The following is a 22944-nucleotide window of genomic DNA, read 5'->3' on the forward strand; positions in this document are numbered from 1 at the left end:
TCACGTAGTAATGTGGTACCACACTCTAACAGTCAATTAAACCTGGTTTCGATTAATATTTTAGAGGATAACGCATGTTAGGTCTCTGTTAGGTCTGGGATTTGCTCTCATCAGGCTCATACATTCTCACTTTCCGCATACTTGTTGACCTGATCCCGGGCTTTTTCTGGTTGGGATCACGTGGTAATGTGGTATCTCACTGAAACAGTCCATTAACCCTGGTCTCGATCAATATTTTAGAGGGTAACGCATGTTAGGTCTGTGTTAGGTCTTGGATTTGCTCTCATCGGGCTCATACTTTCGCATATTTCTCATACTTGATGTACACATTCTGGGCTTTTTCTGGTTTGGATCACGTAGTAATGTGGTGCCACACTCAAACAGTCGACTAAACCGGGACTCGATCAATATTTTAGAGGATAACGCATGCTAGGTCTACGTTAGTTGTGCGATTTGCTCCCATCAGGCTCATACTTTCGCATTCTTCGCATACTTGTTGGCCAGAATCCGGGCTTTTTCCGGCTTGGATCACGTGGTAATGTGGTATCACACAGAAACAGTCTATTGTGGGTGACGGTGTGGGTGATGAAAGAATCGCGAAGATAAACGAGTGAGAGAGAGAGTGAGAGCGTACGCGCGAGCGAGAGATGTGTAAAGGGCCGAAATCGGTGTGGCAATGAACGTGTGCGAGAACCGAAATATAAGAAAGCGAACGATAAAAGACAGGTTCAGAGTGTGGGATGCGAGTGTGACGTTGAGACAAATTGTGACATTAAAAACTGGTGTGAGCACCGAAATTACGAGGGATAATATCTAAATTGTTATTACATAACCATATCCCTACAAATTGGGGGCTCGTCCGGGATTTAACGAAATCAGAGGTGAAATTCGGTGCAACAATCTTGTTAAGTCAAGATCTAATCCAAGTATGGAGCAATACAGTGGGTTTACGGTGCAACAACTAAAAGATAAATTGCGAGAGTTAGGACAGTCTACCGCGGGCCCAAAAATAGAGCTTGTCGCCAGGCTCATGAACGTCGAGGCGGAAGGGCTGGCAGCACCCGCACCTGAAATCATGCAGGTGCCGATGGCTGCGGACTATCGCGGAGAGGACGAGAGAAGGACCGAGTGGATGCAACGCGAGATGGAGATGGCTCGGAGGGAACGCGACATGATGCAGAAGGAGCTGGAAATAGCGAGACGAGAGATCGAGGTGATGCAGCAAATGCAGCGGTTGCATTTGGCGGCAAATTCAGCTCGACCAGCGATGGAGGAAGTCAGGCTGCGACAAGATATTTTACAAACATCGACGCCCGAAGAGATACATCGAACACGGATAAGCGTAACGGTGATCGCCGAATTGCTAAGCCATTTCGATGGTAACGGGCCTGACGAGCATTGGGAACGGCAATTCGAGCTACTACGAGGTGCGCATCAGCTAACGAATTGTGAAGCGATGATTTTGCTGGGATCGCGGCTGAGGGGGAAAGCAATGGAGTGGTTCCACTCTAGACCAGAATACGTCACGATGCCCGTAGACGAGTTATTAAAGGAAATGCGAGGGATGTTCCACCATCTCCCGAGCAGAGTGGCCAGGAAAAGGGAATTTGAGCAACGACATTGGAGATACGGTGAGCGTCTCAGCGATTATTATCACCAGAAGTTGATTTTAGGGAACCGTGTACCCATCGACGATGACGAAATTATCGAGTATCTTCTTGAGGGAATTCCCGATCTAACCCTACGGAACCAGGCCCGCATCGAAAGGTTCAGGACGAAGGCCGATCTTTTCGCTGCATTTGAGAAGGTGGTGCTACCGCCGAGAGCCGATGCCAGTCGAATTTCGAGGAAAACCACGGGGGTGGACGGGTACGTGGAACAGCAGCAGATCATCGAGAGGTGTCACAACTGCGGAGGGAGAGGTCATCGAGCAGACGGGTACGTGGAACAGCAGCAGATCATCGAGAGGTGCCACAACTGCGGAGGGAGAGGTCATCGAGCAGCCGAATGCCCAGCAAAGGACAGAGGGGCGAAGTGCTTTCATTGCCGAGAGTTTGGACACATCGCGTCTAGATGCCCACGAAAGACGTCAGCTGCAGTGGACAGCTATTTTGCCGAAACAACTGCGAAAGGGAAATACATTAAGTCCGTAGCAATAAATAATTCAGAAATGACTGCTCTCATCGATACCGGGAGCGATGTAACGCTGATGCGAGCGGACGCGTACGATAGAATAGGCGCGCCGCATATAGAGTATAACCAAGTAAGCTTCGACGGTATAGGCTCGGTTTCAAATAAAACTTTAGGAGGATTCACAACCACCATCGAGATCGACGGGTCGTTGTACACTATTAAGGCACACGTTGTGCCCGAATCGCTCATGCGGCATAGCCTTTTGCTGGGGGCTGATTTCCTAAATAACGTACAACTAACTATCGAGCACGGGCGTGTCGAGATCCAGCAGCTGAGCAGAGTTCAGCCGACGGAGAACGACCTGACCGAAGTATTGCAAATAAACGTGTGCGAAGAAGCAAGACGAGTGGATATATCCCAGATAAAAAATTCCGAGACCGCGAGCCGTGTGATGTCTATGGTGGATGGTTACGAAGCAAAGAAAATACGTGAGGTAGGGGTCGAAATGGCAATTATCTTAAAAGACGAAGAACCCGTTTATCAGCGAGCTAGGCGTCTATCCGCGGTAGAACGAGACGAGGTAAATGCGCATATACGAGAGTGGTTGCGCGACGGGATCATTCAACCCTCATTATCAGATTTTGCGAGTCCGGTCGTTCTAGTGCGGAAGAAGGACGGATCGTCACGACTATGCGTCGATTACAGGCAGCTCAATCGGAAAGTTATCGGCAAAGTATTACGGTCTGTATCGTGTAACGAGAGTGCTGCGAAACAAACGATATATTGTAGAGAGGGTAGGCGATCACGAAGGCCCGGGAGAAACCAGCACAGCAGCAGAGTACATGAAAGTTTGGGTCCACGACTCAGGCTCCGACCGAAGCGACGAAGAAAACGCGGAAAATGTCTGAGGCCAGACATCGCTGCAGGACGGCCGAGTGTGGGTGACAGTGTGGGTGATGAAAGAATCGCGAAGATAAACGAGTGAGAGAGAGAGTGAGAGCGTACACGCGAGCGAGAGATGTGTAAAGGGCCGAAATCGGTGTGGCAATGAACGTGTGCGAGAACCGAAATATAAGAAAGCGAACGATAAAAGACAGGTTCAGAGTGTGGGATGCGAGTGTGACGTTGAGACAAATTGTGACATTAAAAACTGGTGTGAGCACCGAAATTACGAGGGATAATATCTAAATTGTTATTACATAACCATATCCCTACACTATTAACCCTGGTCTCGATCAATATTCTATAGCATATGGCAAGTTAGGTCTGGGGTAGGTCTGGGATTTGCCCTCATCAGGCTCATACTTTCGCATTATTCGCATACTTGTTGAACAGATCCAGGGTTTTTTCTGGTTTGGATCACGTAGTAATGTGGTACCACACTGAAAGAGTCGACTAAACCTGGCCTCGATCAATATTTTAGAGGATAACGCATGCTAGGTCTACGTTAGGTGTGGGATTTGCTCTCATCAGGCTCATACTTTCGCATATTTCTGAAACTTGATGGCCAGATTCTGGGCTTTTTCTGGTTGGGATCACATAGTAATGTGGTATCACACAGAAACAGTCCATTAACCCTGGTCTCGATCAATATTTTAAAGGATAACGCATGTTAGGTCTGTGTTAGGTCTGGGATTTGACCTCATCAGGGTCATACTTTCGTAGTTTTAACATACATGTTGACCTGATCGATGGTTTTTTTCTGGTTTTCGATCACGTAGAAATGTGGTACCACACTGAAACTGTCAATTAAACCTGGTTTCGCCCTATATTTTAGAGGATAACGCATGTTAGGTCTAGGTTATGCCTTGGATTTGCCCCCATTAGACTCATACTTTCGCATTCTTCACATACTTCTTGAACAGATCCTTTGCTTTTTCTGGTTTGGATCACATATATATGTGGTACCACACTGAAACTGTCAATTAAACCTGGTTTCGATCAATATTTTAGAGGAGAACACATGTTAGGTCTAGGTTATGTCTGGGGTTTGCACTGAACAGGCTCATACTTTCGCATTTATCTCATACTTGATGGCCAAATTCTGGCCTTTTTTTGGATTGGTTCACGTAGTAATGTGGTACCACACTGAAACAGTCGACTAAACCTGGTCTCGAACAATATTTTAGAGGATAACGCATGTTAGGTCTGGATTACATCTGGGATTTGCTCTCATCAAGCTCATACTTTCGCATATTTCTCATTCTCGTTGGCCAGAGCCAGGGCTTTAACTGGTTCGGATCACGTAGTAATGTGGTACCACACTGAAACAGTCGACTAAACCTGGTCTCGATCTATATTTTAGAGGATAACGCATGTTAGGTCTATGTTAGTTCTGGGATTTGCTCTCATCAGGCTCATACTTTCGCATATTTTTCATACTTGATGGCCAGATGCTGGGCTTTTTTTGGTTTGGATCACGTAGTAATGTGGTACCACACTGAAACAATTCATTGAACCTGGTTTCGATCAATATTTTAGAGGATAACGCATGCTAGGTCTAGGTTAGGCCTGCGATTTGCTCTTATGAGGCTCACACTTTCGCATATTTCTCATACTTGTTGGCCAGATCCGTGGCGTTTTCTGGATTGGATCACATAGTAATGTGATACCACACTGAAACAGTAGCTTATTCCTGATCTCGATCAATATTTTATAGTATAAGGCAAATTAGGTCTGGGGTAGGTCTTGGATTTGTCCTCATCAGGCTCATACTTTCGCATTATTCACATACTTGTTGATCAGATCCTGGGTTTTTTCTGGTTTGGATCACGTAGTAATGTGGTACCACACTGAAACAGTCGTCTAAACCTGGTCTCGATCAATATTTTATAGGATAGCGCATGCTAGGTCTACGTTAGGTGTGGGATTTGCTCTCATCAGGCTCATACTTTCGCACGTTTCTCATACTTGGTGGCCAGATTCAGGGCTTTTTCTGGTTGGGATCACATAGTAATGTGGTTCCACACTGAAACAGTCCATTAAACCTGGTTTCGATCTATATTTTAGAGGATAACGCATGTTAGGTCTAGGTTAGGCCTGGGATCTGCCCTCATCAGGGTCATACTTTCACATTTTTTCGCATACTTGTTGGCCAAACCCCGGGCTTTTTCAGGTTTGGATCACGTGGTAATGTGGTATCACACTGAAACAGTACATTAAACCTGGTCTCGATCAATATTTTAGAGGATAACGCATGCTAGGTCTACGTTAGGTGTGGGATTTGCTCTCATCAGACTCATACTTTCGCACGTTTCTCATACTTGATGGCCAGATTCAGGGCTTTTTCGGGTTGGGATCACATAGTAGTGTGGTTCCACACTGAAACAGTCTATTAAACCCGGTTTCGATCAATATTTTAGAGGATAACGCATGTTAGGTCTAGGTTACGTCTGGTATTTCCTATCATCTGCCTCATACTTTCGCATTTTCCGCATACTTGTTGGCCAGATCCTGGGCTCTTTCTGGTATGGATCACGTAGTAATGTGGTCTTGGATTTGCCACCGTTAGACTCATACTTTTGAAATCTTCACATACATGTTGAACAGATCCTTCGCTTTTTCTGGTTTGGATCACATAGAAATGTGGTACCACACTGAAACAGTCAATGAAACCCGGTTTCGATGAATATTTTAGAGGATAACGCTAGTTAGGTCTGGGATAGGTCTGGGATTTGCACACATGAGGCTCATACTTTCGCATATTTCACATACTTGTTGAACAGATCCTGGGTTTTTTCTGGTTTGGATCACGTAGTAATGTGGTAGCACACTGAAACGATCAGTTAAACCTTGTTCCGATTAATATTATAGGGGATAACGCCGGTTAGGTCTGGGTTAGGTCTAGTATTTGGCATCATCTAGCTCATACTGTCGCATTTTTCGCTTACGTGTTGGCCAGATCCTGGGTATTTTCTCGTTTTGATGACGTACTAATCTGGTACCACAACGAAACTGTCATTTAAACCTAGCTCCGATTAATATTACAGGGTATAACGCTGGTTAGGTCTGGGTTAGGTCTAGTATTTGCCATCATATAGCTCATACTTTCGCATTTTTCCCATACTTGTTGGCCAGATCCTGGATTTTTTTCTGCTCAGGGTCACGTATTAATGTGGTGCCACACTGAAATAGTGAATTCAACCTGGATTCGATCGATATTTTAGAAGATAAAACCGGTTAGGTCTGGGTTACGTCTGGTATTTGCATTCACCTGCCTCATACATTTGCATTTTCCGCATACTGGTTGGCCAGATCCTGGGCTTTTTCTGGTTTGGATCACATAGTAATGTGGTTCCACACTGAAGTAGTCAATTAAACCTGGTTCCGATCAATATTTTAGAGGATATCACCGGATAGGTCTGTGTTAGGTCTGGTATTTGGCATCATCTAGATCATCCTTTCGCATTTTCCGCATACTAGTAGGCCAGATCCTGGGCTCTTTCTGGTTTGGATCACGTAGTAATGTGGTAGCACACTGAAACGATCAGTTAAACCTTGTTCCGATTAATATTATAGGGGATAACGCCGGTTAGGTCTGGGTTGGGTCTAGTATTTGGCATCATCTAGCTCATACTGTCGCATTTTTCGCTTACGTGTTGGCCAGATCCTGGGTATTTTCTCGTTTTGATGACGTACTAATCTGGTACCACAACGAAACTGTCATTTAAACCTAGCTCCGATTAATATTACAGGGTATAACGCTGGTTAGGTCTGGGTTAGGTCTAGTATTTGCCATCATATAGCTCATACTTTCGCATTTTTCCTATACTTGTTGGCCAGATCCTGGATTTTTTTCTGCTCAGGGTCACGTATTAATGTGGTGCCACACTGAAATAGTGAATTCAACCTGGATTCGATCGATATTTTAGAAGATAAAACCGGTTAGGTCTGGGTTACGTCTGGTATTTGCATTCACCTGCCTCATACATTTGCATTTTCCGCATACTGGTTGGCCAGATCCTGGGCTTTTTCTGGTTTGGATCACATAGTAATGTGGTTCCACACTGAAGTAGTCAATTAAACCTGGTTCCGATCAATATTTTAGAGGATATCACCGGATAGGTCTGTGTTAGGTCTGGTATTTGGCTTCATCTAGCTCATACTTTCACATTTTTTGCATACTTGTTGGCCAGATCCTCGGGCTTTTTCTGGTTCGCAGCACGTAGTAATGTGGTGCCACACTGAAGCAGTCAATTAAACCTGGCCACGATCAGTATGTTAAAGTATAATACCGGTCGGGACACGTGCATGTCATGGATTTGCTTCATCTGGCTCATACTTTCACTTTTTTTACATAAATGTTTGCCTGATCCTGGGCATTTTCTGGTTTGGATCACGTAGTAATGTGGTACCAGAATGAAACAGTCAATGAAGCCTGGTTCCGATTAATATTATAGGGGATAACGCCGGTTAGGTCTGGGTTAGGTCTAGTATTTGTCCTCATCAGGCTCATACTTTCGCATTATTCACATACTTGTTGATCAGATCCTGGGTTTTTTCTGGTTTGGATCACGTAGTAATGTGGTACCACACTGAAACAGTCGTCTAAGCCTGGTCTCGATCAATATTTTACAGGATAGCGCATGCTAGGTCTCCGTTAGGTGTGGGATTTGCTCTCATCAGGCTCATACTTTCGCACGTTTCTCATACTTGATGGCCAGATTCAGGGCTTTTTCTGGTTGGGATCACATAGTAATGTGGTTCCACACTGAAACAGTCTATTAAACCCGGTTTCGATCAATATTTTAGAGGATAACGCATGTTAGGCCTAGGTTACGTCTGGTATTTGCTATCATCTGCCTCATACTTTCGCATTTTTCGCATACTTGTTGGCCAGATCCTGGGTTTTTTTCTGGTTAGGACACGTACTAATGTTGTGGCACACTCAAATAGTCAATTCAACCTGGATTCGATCAATATTTTAGAAGATAACTCCGGTTAACACTGTGTTAGGTCTGGTATTTGGCATCATCTAGCTCATACTTTCGCATTTTCCGCATTCTTGTTGGCCAGATGCTGGGCTCTTTCTGGTTTGGATCACGTAGTAATGTGGTAGCACACTGAAACGATCATTTAAACCTGGTTCCGATTAATATTTTAGAAGACAACACCGGTTACGTCTGGGTTACGTCTGGTATTTGCATTCATCTGACCCCATACTTTCGCATTTTTCGCATACTTGTTGGCGAGATCCACGGGCTCTTTCTGCTTCGGAGCACGTAGTAACGTGGTATCACAGTGAATTAGACAATTAAACCTGGTTTCGATCAATATATTAGAGGATATCACCGGATAGGTTTGTGTTAGGTCTGGTATTTGGCTTCATCTAGCACATACTTTCGCATTTTCCGCATACTTGTTGGCCAGATGCTGGGCTTTATCTGGTTCGGATCACGTAGAAATGTGGCACCACACTGAAACTGTCAATTGAACCTGGTTTCGATCAATATTTTAGAGGATAACGCATGTTAGGTCTATGTTAGGTCTTGGATTTGCTATCATCTGCCTCATACTTTCGCATTTTTCGCACACTTGTTGGCCAGATCCTGCGTTTTTTTCTGGTTAGGATCACGTACTAATGTTGTGCCACACTCAAATAGTCAATTCAACCTGGATTCGATCAATATTTTAGAACATAACTCCGGTTAGGTCTGTGTTAGGTCTGGTATTTGGCATCATCTAGATCATACTTTCGCATTTTCCGCATACTAGTAGGCCAGATCCTGGGCTCTTTCTGGTTTGGATCACGTAGTAATGTGGTAGCACACTGAAACGATCAGTTAAACCTTGTTCCGATTAATATTATAGGGGATAACGCCGGTTAGGTCTGGGTTAGGTCTAGTATTTGGCATCATCTAGCTCATACTGTCGCATTTTTCGCATACTTGTTGGACAGATCCTGGGCTTTTTCTGGTTTGGATCGCGTAGTAATGTGGTACCACACTGATGCAGTCAATCAGACCTGGCCTCGATCAGTATGTTAAAGTATAACACCGGTTGGGTCACGTGCATGACTTGGATTTGCCCTCAACTGGCTCATACTTTCTCTTTCTTTACATAGCTATTAGTCTGATCCTGGGCTTTTTGTGGTTTGGATCACGTAGTAATGGGGTACCACCATGAAACAGTCCATTATACCTGGATTCGATCAATATTTTAGAGGATAACACCGGTTAGGTCTGGTTTACGTCTGGTATTTGCATTCACCTGCCTCATACTTTCGCATTCTTCGCATACTGGTTGGCCAGATCCTGGGTGTTTTTCTGCTTAGGATCATGTAGTAATGTGGTGCCACACTGAAATAGTAAATTCAACCTGGATTCGATCAATATTTTAGAGGATAACACCTTGTTAGGTCTGGGTTACGTCTGGTATTTGGCATCATCTAGCTCATACTTTCGTCTTTTCCGTATACTTGTTGGCCAGATCCTGGGCTTTTTCTGGTCTGGATCACGTGGTAATGTGGTACCACACTGATGCAGTCAATCAGACCTGGCCTCGATCAGTATGTTAAAGTATAACACCGGTTGGGTCACGTGTCTGTCTTGGATTTGCCTTCATCTGGCACATACTTTCTCTTTTTTTACATAGCTATTGGTCTGATCCTGGGCTTTTTGTGGTTTGTATCACGTGGTAATGTGGTATCACACTGATACAGTCCATTAACCCTGGTCTCGATCAATATTTTAGAGGATAACGCATGTTAGGTCTGTGTTAGGTCTGGGATTTGACCTCATCAGGGTCTTACTTTCGTAGTTTTAACATACATGTTGACCTGATCGATGGTTTTTTTCTGGTTTTGGATCACGTAGAAATGTGGTACCACACTGAAACTGTCAATTGAACCTGGTTTCGATCAATATTTTAGAGGATAACGCATGTTAGGTCTATGTTAGGTCTGGGATTTGCTCTCATCAGGCTTATACTTTCGCATATTTCTCACACTTGATGGCCAGATCCTGGGCTTCTTTGGTTTGGATCACGTAGTAATGTGGTACCACACTGAAACAGTCGATTAAACCTGGTTTCGATCAATATTTTAGAGAATAACGCATGTTAGGTCTATGTTAGGTCTTGGATTTGCTCTCATCAGGCTTATACTTTCGCATATTTCTCATACTTGATGGCCAGATTTTGGGCTTTTTCTGGTTTTGGATCACGTAGAAATGTGGTACCACACTGAAACTGTCAATTGAACCTGGTTTCGATCAATATTTTAGAGGATAACGCATGTTAGGTCTATGTTAGGTCTTGGATTTGCTATCATCTGCCTCATACTTTCGCATTTTTCGCACACTTGTTGGCCAGATCCTGTGTTTTTTTCTGGTTAGGATCACGTACTAATGTTGTGCCACACTCAAATAGTCAATTCAACCTGGATTCGATCAATATTTTAGAACATAACTCCGGTTAGGTCTGTGTTAGGTCTGGTATTTGGCATCATCTAGATCATACTTTCGCATTTTCCGCATACTAGTAGGCCAGATCCTGGGCTCTTTCTGGTTTGGATAACGTAGTAATGTGGTAGCACACTGAAACGATCAGTTCAACCTTGTTCCGATTAATATTATAGGGGATAACGCCGGTTAGGTCTGGGTTAGGTCTAGTATTTGGCATCATCTAGCTCATACTGTCGCATTTTTCGCATACTTGTTGGACAGATCCTGGGCTTTTTCTGGTTTGGATCGCGTAGTAATGTGGTACCACACTGATGCAGTCAATCAGACCTGGCCTCGATCAGTATGTTAAAGTATAACACCGGTTGGGTCACGTGCATGACTTGGATTTGCCCTCAACTGGCTCATACTTTCTCTTTCTTTACATAGCTATTAGTCTGATCCTGGGCTTTTTGTGGTTTGGATCACGTAGTAATGGGGTACCACCATGAAACAGTCCATTATACCTGGATTCGATCAATATTTTAGAGGATAACACCGGTTAGGTCTGGTTTACGTCTGGTATTTGCATTCACCTGCCTCATACTTTCGCATTCTTCGCATACTGGTTGGCCAGATCCTGGGTGTTTTTCTGCTTAGGATCATGTAGTAATGTGGTGCCACACTGAAATAGTAAATTCAACCTGGATTCGATCAATATTTTAGAGGATAACACCTTGTTAGGTCTGGGTTACGTCTGGTATTTGGCATCATCTAGCTCATACTTTCGTCTTTTCCGTATACTTGTTGGCCAGATCCTGGGCTTTTTCTGGTCTGGATCACGTGGTAATGTGGTACCACACTGATGCAGTCAATCAGACCTGGCCTCGATCAGTATGTTAAAGTATAACACCGGTTGGGTCACGTGTCTGTCTTGGATTTGCCTTCATCTGGCACATACTTTCTCTTTTTTTACATAGCTATTGGTCTGATCCTGGGCTTTTTGTGGTTTGTATCACGTGGTAATGTGGTATCACACTGATACAGTCCATTAACCCTGGTCTCGATCAATATTTTAGAGGATAACGCATGTTAGGTCTGTGTTAGGTCTGGGATTTGACCTCATCAGGGTCTTACTTTCGTAGTTTTAACATACATGTTGACCTGATCGATGGTTTTTTTCTGGTTTTGGATCACGTAGAAATGTGGTACCACACTGAAACTGTCAATTGAACCTGGTTTCGATCAATATTTTAGAGGATAACGCATGTTAGGTCTATGTTAGGTCTGGGATTTGCTCTCATCAGGCTTATACTTTCGCATATTTCTCACACTTGATGGCCAGATCCTGGGCTTCTTTGGTTTGGATCACGTAGTAATGTGGTACCACACTGAAACAGTCGATTAAACCTGGTTTCGATCAATATTTTAGAGAATAACGCATGTTAGGTCTATGTTAGGTCTTGGATTTGCTCTCATCAGGCTTATACTTTCGCATATTTCTCATACTTGATGGCCAGATTTTGGGCTTTTTCTGGTTTTGGATCACGTAGAAATGTGGTACCACACTGAAACTGTCAATTGAACCTGGTTTCGATCAATATTTTAGAGGATAACGCATGTTAGGTCTATGTTAGGTCTTGGATTTGCTATCATCTGCCTCATACTTTCGCATTTTTCGCACACTTGTTGGCCAGATCCTGTGTTTTTTTCTGGTTAGGATCACGTACTAATGTTGTGCCACACTCAAATAGTCAATTCAACCTGGATTCGATCAATATTTTAGAACATAACTCCGGTTAGGTCTGTGTTAGGTCTGGTATTTGGCATCATCTAGATCATACTTTCGCATTTTCCGCATACTAGTAGGCCAGATCCTGGGCTCTTTCTGGTTTGGATAACGTAGTAATGTGGTAGCACACTGAAACGATCAGTTCAACCTTGTTCCGATTAATATTATAGGGGATAACGCCGGTTAGGTCTGGGTTAGGTCTAGTATTTGGCATCATCTAGCTCATATTGTCGCATTTTTCGCATACTTGTTGGACAGATTCTGGGCTTTTTCTGGTTTGGATCGCGTAGTAATGCGGTACCACACTGATGCAGTCAATCAGACCTGGCCTCGATCAGTATGTTAAAGTATAACACCGTTCGGGTCACGTGTATGTCTTGGATTTGCCCACATCTGGCACATACTTTTTTTTTTTTTTTTTTTTTTTTTTTTTTTTTTTTTTTTTTTTTTTTTTGTCGTGGGGAAAATCTTCGAAGGACTCCCTCCCACCTCCTTGGGGAGAGGTGGGAGGGGTGTGTGGGATTCCCCGCGCCCGTACAACGACAGGCGCGGGACCTACCCACTAAAAACCCCACGGTGACCCTTCGGCACGCTTTGGGAGGATACCGGGAATCGCTCGAAGCATTCTTCCGGTATCCTCCCCGTGCCCGCGCTTTCGCGCCCATCCCCCGGGGGGACAATCGGTCCCCCCAGTAGACACACTGCCTCATAGCGGCGGGACGGGGCCACTCCATCCCGCCGCTATCCGTCCCGGGGCCGCGTTTAGTGGCGGCTGCGAGCCCCAACTCGCAACCGCCCGCGACCCTGTCTCCTCCCCTCGGCGGCCGGGCGTTCATGGCCGCACCAGACCGCCGAGGGTGCCTCCCCTTGCGTCGGACCGGTAGGGGGAGGCACTCCTACCCCCAACCGGTCCGACCCGGCGCCGACTGGCGGGAGGAGGGTCCCCTCAGGACCCCCCTCCCAGCCTAGGTCATCCGCCACGCCGAGGCGGCCGCCCGCGACGCCTCGCGACCGGGCGACAACCTCGGGCCACCGCACGAGCGCGAGCTTCAGCGCGCCGCTGAAGCTCGCGCTCCCTCCCCGCGGCCTCCTTCTGCAACATTACGTTCTCGCAGAAGGAGGCCACGGCCCTCCACTTCTCCTCGCTGCCGAGCATGGCGCGCACCACGCCCGGCAGCGAGTCATCCCGCCCGACGACGCCGACCAGGACACGGCGCTCCCCCTCCCACGCGGGGCATACCTCCAGGGTATGATCCGCCGTGTCCTGCTCAGCGTCGCAGTGGCAGCAACGCGACGTCGGCTCCTTCCCTATCCGGCACAGGTATCTTCCGAAGCTGCCATGCCCGGAAAATACCTGTGCCAGCCGGTAGGTGAGGCTGCCATGGCCTCTGTCCAGCCACTCCTTCAGGAGTGGCCGAACAGCCCCGACAGTCCGGTGCCCCGCGGTTGGCAGAGCCAGCCGCTCCTGCCACGCGAGCAACACGGACTGCCGGGCCTGGCGCTTCAAATCGCCCCAAGCAGGTTCCTGCCCGCCCGGGACCGCCCCCTCCCCCGCGCGACGGTCGACGCGGTGCCGGTACATCACCGCGTGCGACCGCGCGAGCAGGTCCATGGGCGGCATCCCCGCTAGAACCGTCGCCGCCTCATGTGACATGGTCCGATACCCGCGGACGACCCTGAGCGCCATGCGCCTCATAGTCATGCTGCGCCGTGAGGCAGCCAGGTCGTCCGCCCAGACGGGGGCCCCGTATAGGGCCACCGACTGGACCATTGCCACATAGAGGCGACGAACTCGGCCCGCCGGGCCCCCCAGGTTGGGCAGGATCCGGACCAGAGCCGCAACCATCCTTTCCAACCGGGGGACGAGGCAGCGGAAATGCTCCTCGAAACGCCAGTGGCCATCGAGGATCAGCCCTAGATACCTGATCTGGGGCTTCACCTCGATGTCAGCCCCACCCACCCGGATCAGAGGGGGTGGCGGATCCTGCCGAGGTGAATGAAAGGCAATCACCTCGGTCTTATGGACCGCCACCGTCATCCCCATCCCCCTGATCCGGTCGACGACGCGTTGCGACCCCTCCTCCGCGCGACGCATGGCCCTCCCCCAGTGCGCCCCGACGGCCAGCACCAGTGTGTCATCCGCATAACACACCGTGCTGACGCCGTCGGGGAGGCCGGCCCGCAACACCGAGTCGTACGCGATGTTCCACAGGAGTGGCCCGAGGACCGACCCCTGCGGAACACCGCAGTACACCTCCCTCCGCATATCACCATCCCGGCCCGGATACTCGATCCACCTGCCGCGGAGATAATCCCCGACGACCGCCCTGAGACAAGGGGGGACTCGATGATATTCGAGTCCCCTCCTTATCCCTTCCCAGGGGAGGGTGTTAAAGGCATTGGCAATATCCAAGGATATTGCCAATGCCACCCGTCCCCGGGAGACGGCCGCCTCCGAGAGGGCCCTCACACGACCTATCGCGTCGATAGTCGATCGGCCCCCCCCGGAAACCGAACTGGCAGTCGGCCAGACCGGGATCACCCCGCGACAGGTGCTCGACGAGGCGGGCAGCAATCACACGCTCGAAGAGCTTGCCCACCTCGTCGAGGAGACAAATGGGCCGGTATGCGGAGGGAGACTCCGCGGGCCGACCCTCCTTCCGGAGGAGGACCATCCTCGCCACCTTCCAACTGGGGGGGAATCGCCCGTCCCTCAGGCAGCGGTCGAACAGCCGCCTGAGGTCGGCCCCAAGGACGCCCTGGGTCAAAACCCAAACCCGGCCGGGCACACCATCCGGACCCGGGGCCGTGTTACGAACCCCGAGCCGTCTGATGGCCGCTGCCAGCTCCTCCTGCGTGACCCCCAGCTCGGCCGTCCACTCCACTGGGACAGCCGCCGCCGCCGGAGGACGCGGTCCCCTCTCCCCAATTGGGAAGAGTGTATTGACCACGTCCTCCAGCAGCCGGGGGTCAAGACCCTCGGTGACGGGGGGCGCCCACGGGCGGAGCTTATTCAGCACCACCTTATATGGGCGCCCCCATGGATCGTCATCAAGGGTCTGGAGGAGCTCCTTCCATGCCTGGGTCTTGGCCCGATGATGGCGACCTGCAGAGCAACCCGCGCCACGCGGTATGCTCCATAAAGGTCATCAGCTGCCCTCGCTCGCGCCACGCCGTCGCCTGTACGTTGACGACGGCGCGCGCGGGTGTACTGGCGTCGGGCGCGGACAGTCGCGACTCGCAACTCCGCGATCGCGTCCGACCACCAGTACACCGCCCGGCGAGGAGAAGCCCGCCCGACCCGAGGCATCCCCGCGTCGCAAATACCCGCGACCAATGCTCCGAGCCGGGCGACCTCCTCCTCTATGCTCGGCAACTCGGCCGCTCCCTGCGGCCAAGTTGCAGCGAGGGCAGCTGCCATGAGGGCGTCCTTGTCCAGGCGCCGAAGCGCCCAGCGGCGTGGTGGGGTGCCACGCAGGCGGCCGTGTCGGGATGCACTCGCGGCGGCAGAGACCTCCATCCGGATGTACCGGTGATCGGAGAGTGTCTCTGCCCCCGCGACCACGTGCCAACCCGACACCATGCGCACGGCGTTGGGGATCGCGAATCCAACATCCACGATGGACCCCCCATATCGCCGCACGCATGTGTGCTCCGACCCCCGGTTCAATACCCGGAGGTCGAGCCCCGCCGCCCAATCGCCCAGGATCCCGCCGCGAACGGAGGTCCTGGGGGATCCCCAAGCCACCGACTTGGCATTAAAATCCCCCAGGACCAGCACCGGCCTGGCCGCGTAGCGCTGCACGCATGCCGCGACCTCGGCCAAGTACAGCTCGAACGCAGCGTGACCGCTACGGGGCGAAATGTAGCACTCCACCACAGCGACTCCCCCCCAGTCCACGGCGACGAATCCCCGACCGCGCTCCAACAAGGAGAACGGTGGGGACCCGTCGCCCCCTCCCCATACCGTCGCCACCAAGCCGTCCGCGTCGCCCACCCAATGAGGGTGATCAGGGACGCGGTACGGCTCGGCGGCGACCGCCAGGCCAACCCCCCACTCCGCGAGGACTTGGGACATCAAGTCCTGTCCCGCGCGGCAGTGGTTGAGGTTGGCCTGGAGGAGGAGGCGGGGCGGCATTAATTAATGGCCGCGCCAGCCTCCTCCCGGCCGTCCGTCCCCGTAGCACCGTCCACCTCCATGGAGGACGATGCCACCGCCCTCGGCACCGGAGCCGGTGCAGCCCGCCTCTTCCTCTCCTTCCGGGAGGGGGGGGAGCACTTCTTGCTCCCCACCCTGTGATCGGCTGGCCTCCCCATGTCCGCACACAGCGGGCAGGGGGGGGGGCCGCCGAGCACTGGCTCGCACGGTGCTCTTTGGCACCGCAGCGGTAACACTGACCGCTGCGGTCCACCGGCGAGGTGCACCACTGCCTCACGTGCCCCAATTCGAGGCAGCGGTGACACTGGAGCGGGCGCGGCGCGAGGATTTCCACTCGCGCCGAAACCCACCCCACCAACACCCTCCCGGATTCCGCCACCTTACGGGCGGCGGAGAGGGGGCACCGGGCCCACACCGACCCGAGGCCGGAGGGCGACCTGCGGATCTCTCCGATCCGCAGGTCCTCCACAGGACAGTCCCCCGCCCTCGCAAGGGCACGGGACACATCCTGTGCGCTGACCGAGTCGTCCAGCCCACAAACGCGCATCTCCGTGCGCTTCGTGGGCCGGGCGACCCGGACACCTCGCTCGCCCAGCTGCTCCCGGAGCCTCTGGGCGAGACGATCCGCCTTCGCGCCGCCTTCTGCACCGGGGATCTCCAGCAAGAGACCCCCGGTCACGGCCCTCTTCGCCCTCACGGAGGCGATGCCCAGCTCTTCCAGGGAGATATTCTCCCTGGCGAGCCGCATCGCCTCCGCGAGGGTCAGGTCGCCCCCCTGCGCAACGGTCAGCGTCACCGCTGCCGTTTTTGGGGGACGACCTGGTCGTGCCTTCCCGACCTTCGCGGCCTTTACCTTGGCCGCCGGCGGCGGAGGCGGAGGCTGCGGTTGCGAGGCCTTCCTCGCCGCCCGCTTCGCCTTCCGCCCCACCACCTCACTCCACGCCACCACCCCTTGGGAGGGTGCTGTGGAGGACGCGACCACCGCGACCACGGGTACACCACCCCCCTTGGGGGTCGCGACCCGGGGCCCTGGTGCCGCAACGCTGGGCGGAGCCTTCACTCCGCCCTTCTTTGCCTTCCCCGACTGTACCGGAAAAGGTCGGGGAGGCACCGCCTTCCTGCTGACCGCTCTTCTGGCGAGGAGCTCCTCCCGGAAGGCGGCCAGCTTGCCATCAATCATGTCCCCAATCCTCCTCAGAAGATCGTCTTCTGAGGAGGACGGGGACTTCTTCACGGGCGGAGTGCGGGTGGAGGGGCCCGCGGTGCCCCGCACCACTGCCGCCGCACTCCGCCGAGGGACGCGGCGGTGGAGGAGGAGGGAGGATGGGAGGGAGGGCCGCGCTGTTCCACAGCGCCTCTGCCCTCCTCCTCCCCTGTCGCTCCTCCTCCAACAGGAGCTGCAGACGGGCGTTCCGCCCTCCTCTCCGATATCTCCTCGGTCACCTCGTCCCTGAGGCAACTCAGCCTCACCGACGGGCTCATCGCCCCGCCCACCTCGACGACGGCATGCCCCGTCCTCTTCCTCTTAGAGCCTATGTGGCTCGTGCTGGAGGAGAAGGACGAGACCGACGCCGTCTCGTCGTCCTCCTCCACCCTCCACGAAGCCGGACCTGGCGCTGAGTGGGGCGCGAGCGCCGCCACCCTAACTCCAACCCCGTCTCCGTCCTCCCCAACCGACAAAACCCGCCCCATCCCCATTTTATTTTCTGTGTCCATAATAATCCCACGAGATGGTCGGAAATAAAGGTCCACCCGGGCAGAGCCGCCTTACCCGGGTAAGCCTAATACTCCGGGGGTTCGGCAGGTTCCCCGGAGGTGGTCGCTTGGGATTGGGCCTTCTCCCCCAACCATGCATCCCATCGCCGCGCACCATAGCTTAGGATTGGAGGGCGATTTTATAGAGTCGCCATACTCGTGGCCCAGGCGGTTAAGCCAAGACCCCCGTTCCTCCTGCCGTCACGTACCATTCACAAAACCAATAGGGAATTGTGAATGGGTCGTTGTGACGACCAACAGGAGGCTTACGGTGTGTGTATGACTCGGGTACCCCGGGTTCGTTAAGCCCGTACTGCAGCTAAAAGGCTGGCAGCCCCTGAGGGGACCTGCCTCATACTTTCGCATTTTTCGCATACTAGTTGGCCAGATCCTGGGTGTGTTTCTGTTTAGGATCACGTACTAATGTGGTATCACACTGAATTAGTCAATTAAACCTGGTATCGATCAATATTTTAGAGGATAACACCGGATAGGATTGTGTTAGGTCTGGTATTTGGCTTCATCTAGCTCATGCTTTCGCATTTTCCGCATACTTGTTGGCCAGATCCTGGGCTTTTTCTGGTTTGGATCACGTTGTACTGTGGTACCACACTGATGCAGTCAATCAGACCTGGCCTCGATCTGTATGTTAAAGTATAACACCGGTTGGGTCACGTGTATGTCTTGGATTTGCCCTCATCTGGCTCATACTTTCTCTTTCTTTACATAGCTATTGGTCTGATCCTGGGCTTTTTGTGGTTTGGATCACGTAGTAATGTGGTACCACACTGAAACAGTCGATTAAACCTGGTTTCGATCAATATTTTAGAGAATAACGCATGTTAGGTCTATGTTAGGTCTTGGATTTGCTCTCATCAGGCTTATACTTTCGCATATTTCTCATACTTGATGGCCAGATTTTGGGCTTTTTCTGGTTTTGGATCACGTAGAAATGTGGTTCCACACTGAAACAGTCTATTAAACCCGGTTTCGATCAATATTTTAGAGGATAACGCATGTTAGGTCTAGGTTACGTCTGGTATTTGCTATCATCTGCCTCATACTTTCGCATTTTTCGCATACTTGTTGGCCAGATCCTGGGTTTTTTTCTGGTTAGGATCACGTACTAATGTTGTGGCACACTCAAATAGTCAATTCAACCTGGATTCGATCAATATTTTAGAAGATAACTCCGGTTAACACTGTGTTAGGTCTGGTATTTGGCATCATCTAGCTCATACTTTCGCATTTTCCGCATTCTTGTTGGCCAGATCCTGGGCTCTTTCTGGTTTGGATCACGTAGTAATGTGGTAGCACACTGAAACGATCATTTAAACCTGGTTTCGATCAATATTTTAGAAGACAACACCGGTTACGTCTGGGTTACGTCTGGTATTTGCATTCATCTGACCCCATACTTTCGCATTTTTCGCATACTTGTTGGACAGATCCTGGGCTTCTTTGGTTTGGATCACGTAGTAATGTGGTACCACACTGAAACAGTCGATTAAACCTGGTTTCGATCAATATTTTAGAGAATAACGCATGTTAGGTCTATGTTAGGTCTTGGATTTGCTCTCATCAGGCTTATACTTTCGCATATTTCTCATACTTGATGGCCAGATTTTGGGCTTTTTCTGGTTTTGGATCACGTAGAAATGTGGTACCACACTGATGCAGTCAATCAGACCTGGCCTCGATCTGTATGTTAAAGTATAACACCGGTCGGGTCACGTGCATGTCTTGGATTTGCCTTCATCTGGCACATACTTTCTCTTTTTTTACATAGCTATTGGTCTGATCCTGGGCTTTTTGTGGTTTGTATCACGTGGTAATGTGGTATCACACTTATACAGTCCATTAACCCTGGTCTCGATCAATATTTTAGAGGATAGCGCATGTTAGGTCTGTGTTCGGTCTGGGATTTGACCTCATCAGGGTCTTACTTTCGTAGTTTTAACATACATGTTGACCTGATCGATGGTTTTTTTCTGGTTTTGGATCACGTAGAAATGTGGTACCACACTGAAACTGTCAATTGAACCTGGTTTCGATCAATATTTTAGAGGATAACGCATGTTAGGTCTATGTTAGGTCTTGGATTTGCTATCATCTGCCTCATACTTTCGCATTTTTCGCACACTTGTTGGCCAGATCCTGCGTTTTTTTCTGGTTAGGATCACGTACTAACGTTGTGCCACACTCAAATAGTCAATTCAACCTGGATTCGATCAATATTTTAGAACATAACTCCGGTTAGGTCTGTGTTAGGTCTGGTATTTGGCATTATCTAGATCATACTCTCGCATTTTCGGCATACTAGTAGGCCAGATCCTGGGCTCTTTCTGGTTTGGATCACGTAGTAATGTGGTACCACACTGAAACGATCAGTTAAACCTTGTTCCGATTAATATTATAGGGGATAACGCCGGTTAGGTCTGGGTTAGGTCTAGTATTTGGCATCATCTAGCTCATACTGTCGCATTTTTCGCATACTTGTTGGACAGATCCTGGGCTTTTGCTGGTTTGGATCGCGTAGTAATGTGGTACCACACTGATGCAGTCAATCAGACCTGGCCTCGATCAGTATGTTAAAGTATAACACCGTTCGGGTACCACGTGTATGTCTTGGATTTGCCCTCATCTGGCACATACTTTCTCTTTTTTTACATAGCTATTGGTCTGATCCTGGGCTTTTTCTGGTTTGGATCACGTAGTAATGGGGTACCAGCATGAAACAGTCCATTATACCTGGATTCGATCAATATTTTAGAGGATAACACCGGTTAGGTCTGGGTTACCTTACCGGCAATCCATTAAACCTGGTTTCGATCAATATTTTAGAGGATAACGCATGTTAGGTCTAGGTTAGGTCTTGGATTTGCTCTCATCAGGCTCATATATTCACATTTTCCGCATACTTGTTGGCCAGATCCCGGGCTTTTTCTGGTTTGGATCACGTGGTAATGTGGTATCACAATGAAACAGTCCATTAAACCTGGTTTCGATCAATATTTTAGAGGATAACACATGTTAAGTCTGAGGTGGGTCTGGGTTTTGCCCTCATCAGGCTCATACTTTCGCATATTTCGCTTACCTGATGGCCAGATTCTGGGATTTTCCTTGTTTGGATCATGTAGTAATGTGGTACCACACTGAAACAGGCGACTAAACTTAGACTCGATCAATATTTTAGAGGATAACGCAAGCTAGGTCTACGTTAGGTGTGGGATTTGCTCCCATCAGGCTCATACATTCGCATATTTCTCATACTTGATGGCCAGATTCTGGGCTTTTTCTGGTTGGGATCACATAGTAATGTGGTTCCACACTGAAACAGTCCATTAAACCCGGTTTCGATCTATATTTTAGAGGATAACGCATGTTAGGTCTAGGTTAGGCCTGGGATTTGCCCTCATCAGGGTCATACTTTCACATTCTTCGCATACTTGTTGGCCAGCACCCGGGCTTTTTCAGGTTTGGATCACGTGGTAATGTGGTATCACACACAAACAGTCCATTAACCCTGGTCTCGATCAATATTTTAGGGGATAACGCATGTTAGGTGTAGGTTAGGTCTTGGATTTGCTCTCATCAGGCTTATACTTTCGCATATCTCTCACACTTGATGGCCAGATCCTGGGCTTTTTTTGGTTTGGATCACGTAGTAATGTGGTACCACAATGAAACAGTCTATTAAACCTGGTTTCGAACAATATTTTAGAGGATAACGCATTTCAGGTCTAGGTTAGGTCTTGGATTTGCTCTCATCAGGCTTATACTTTCGCATATTTCTCATACTTGATGGCCAGATCCTGGCCTTTCTCTGGTTTGGATCACGTAGTAATGTGGTACCACAATGAAGCAGTCGACTAAACCTGGTCTCGATCAATATTTTAGAGGATAACGCATGTCAGGTCTAGGTTAGGTCTTGGATTTGCTCTCACCAGGCTCATACTTTCGCATATTTCTCATACTTCATGGCCAGATTCTGGTCTTTTTCTGGTTCGGATCACGCAGTAATGTGGTACCACACTGAAACAATCCATTAAACCTGGTTTCAATCAATATTTTAGAGGATAACGCATGCTAGGTCTAGGTTAGGCCTGGCATTTGCCCTCATCAGGCTCATATATTCACATTTTCCGCATACTTGTTGGCCAGATCCCGGGCTTTTTCTGGTTTGGATCACGTGGTAATGTGGTTCCACACAGAAACAGTCCATTAAACCCGGTTTCGATCTATATTTTAGAGGATAACGCATGTAAGGTCTAGGTTAGGCCTGGGATTTGCCCTCATCAGGGTCATATTTTCACATTCTTCGCATACTTGTTGGCCAGCACCCGGGCTTTTTCAGGTTTGGATCACGTGGTAATGTGGTATCACACACAAACAGTCCATTAACCCTGGTCTCGATCAATATTTTAGGGGATAACGCATGTTAGGTCTGGGTTAGGTCTGGGGTTTGACCTCATCAGGCTCATACTTTCGCATATTTCTCATACTTGATGGCCAGATCCTGTGCTTTTTCTGGTTTGGATCACGTAGTAATGTGGTACCACACTGAAACAGTCGACTAAACCTGGTCTCGATCAATATTTTAGAGGATAACGCATGTTAGGTCTAGGTTAGGTCTTGGATTTGCACTCATGAGGCTCATACTTTCGCATTTTTCACATACTAGTTGAACAGATTCTGGGTTTTTTCTGGTTTGGATCACGTAGTTA

The sequence above is a fragment of the Colletes latitarsis genome, chromosome 4, assembly GCF_051014445.1.
Source record: "Colletes latitarsis isolate SP2378_abdomen chromosome 4, iyColLati1, whole genome shotgun sequence".
In the NCBI taxonomy this organism is placed as follows: domain Eukaryota; kingdom Metazoa; phylum Arthropoda; class Insecta; order Hymenoptera; family Colletidae; genus Colletes; species Colletes latitarsis.